This window comes from Sinocyclocheilus grahami, unplaced genomic scaffold (genome assembly GCF_001515645.1).
Source record: "Sinocyclocheilus grahami isolate Dianchi unplaced genomic scaffold, SAMN03320097.WGS_v1.1 scaffold190.1, whole genome shotgun sequence".
Taxonomy (NCBI): domain Eukaryota; kingdom Metazoa; phylum Chordata; class Actinopteri; order Cypriniformes; family Cyprinidae; genus Sinocyclocheilus; species Sinocyclocheilus grahami.
This window is the reverse complement of record NW_015505369.1, coordinates 461,478-463,286: the sequence shown is the minus strand read 5'-3', so window position 1 is coordinate 463,286 and position 1,809 is coordinate 461,478. Positions and strand designations below refer to the sequence as shown.

Here is a 1,809-nt window from a genome sequence, read left to right as displayed (position 1 = left end):
ATGTTTTTTTATTTGCAAATCTCATTTTATGTATTTGTGAATTTAATTCATGTTTGTGAAACTTCATTTGTGGATCTCATTCTATTTATCTGTATGTTAATATTTTAAATTTTTGATAATCTCTTGACATTTATTTGGGGATCATAATCTATTTATTTGAAATTACGAAACAAATCTATCTCCAAAGTTCATCTAATCCTTTTATGGGATGAACGATTAGTTCAGAAATCGATCAGGGATGAGTTTCCCCAAAAGCGGCATTAGCCAGCTATGATCGTAAGTTACATTAAACTCTGTAATGACGGAACTTGCTGTGACCATAGTTGTTTTTGGGAAACGCACCCCAGGACAGTTCTCCAGTCACCGACTCATCACTGAATTGAGAACCGACTCTTTCGACAACTGATAAGAACAGTATGATCATTTGGAGTGAACGGATGATTTTATTGACGAGGTAATGATGAATTTATATTTTTATTAAACGTGCAAACGTGCTTAAAAATAATTAGAAATAAATGTCACTGCTGTTTAAGGATTAGGTTATATTTAAGTTCTAAATACTTCGTGTTTGAGCTGAATCCTGCAAAAAACTGAAATGTAACTGAAATGTATCTGATTGACATCTGATATTTCAATATAAATCCTTCCAGACTAAGTGTATATTATCGGTAAAAGAATTAAGTATCACGTGACAACGCCATCTTTGTGTTTGTGTTGCAAACAAGGCTAGGTGGCCTTTCCTAACCATTCTTCACTGTTAACAGAGACCTCATGGCCTAATGGATAAGGCGTCTGACTTCGGACCAGAAGATTGCAGGTTCGAGTCCTGCCGGGGTCGCAGTTTTGTAAAGTTATCTGCAGCAACACAGTCCGTAAAGATGTCCTGTTAGTTACACGTTAAGTATATATAAGTAAAGCTGTGGTTATCAAACGCATTAAATGAATCCCTTGCATTGCAGCAGTAGGCTACTTGTTCACAAATCACTCAAAAGTGCTAAATAAGCAGATGTAAAGGCCATTAGTACGGTGGCCGAGAAGTGCAAAGCAGATCACAATTCTGAAAACAAAATAACAAATTACAAACACAAATGCAAGTCTAAAAAACAAAATAACAATTCAGAAAACATTATAACAAGTCAGAAAACACAACGACAAATCAGACAAACCGGAAGAGGTAGGTATAGTTTGAGACAGCGCCATTGGTTTGGGATTACTCAGCTGTAAATCATCAGCTCCAGTGGTGCATATGGATACGCGCGTATCGCTGGCTTTTTGACGCGATCGACCCAACTGAGTGACCCAACTAAAAACAACTGAGGTCGACAACAAACAAAAATAGTAAAAACAGTGAAAAATAGAACAACAAACAGTAATTTGCAATATATTCAGTGCATGCTGGGAAATCAAGTAGTACAATTTACAGTGATAAATTCATCATACGTAATACAACCACTTTGAAACCTGTGAACTCAAGTTGAAACTCACTAAACTAATAAAGTTTAGTAGAAATTCCAGAATTGATTGTAGCGAGTAAAACTATTAAGAGTTTAATCACACTGACATGCCTTCAACACATAACCAACATTTCCTGAAAATGCTAATACATGCACTCCTACTCCTAATTGTAGATGCATGAAAAAGAGTTTAATTTGCAATGCGGTTACCCGTAAAAATCTGCATTTAATTTAAACTAACTTCCTTATATCCTCCCACACACCCAGAGGATTGCCAAATAAGCACATTTGTAAAGATGCACACGCATTTCCCTGGTAAATGAGGCTAAATAAGAGCGATATAGAGAAAGAGTTT

General features: G+C 35.8%; 1 non-coding gene across 1 annotated transcript; it reads left to right on the top strand.

Moving 5' to 3' along the window:
- Positions 1 to 765: 765 nt before the first annotated feature.
- On the top strand, positions 766 to 838 carry trnar-ucg (transfer RNA arginine (anticodon UCG)). The gene has a single exon. It is a non-coding gene; the product is annotated as a tRNA-Arg (tRNA).
- Positions 839 to 1,809: the final 971 nt, after the last annotated feature.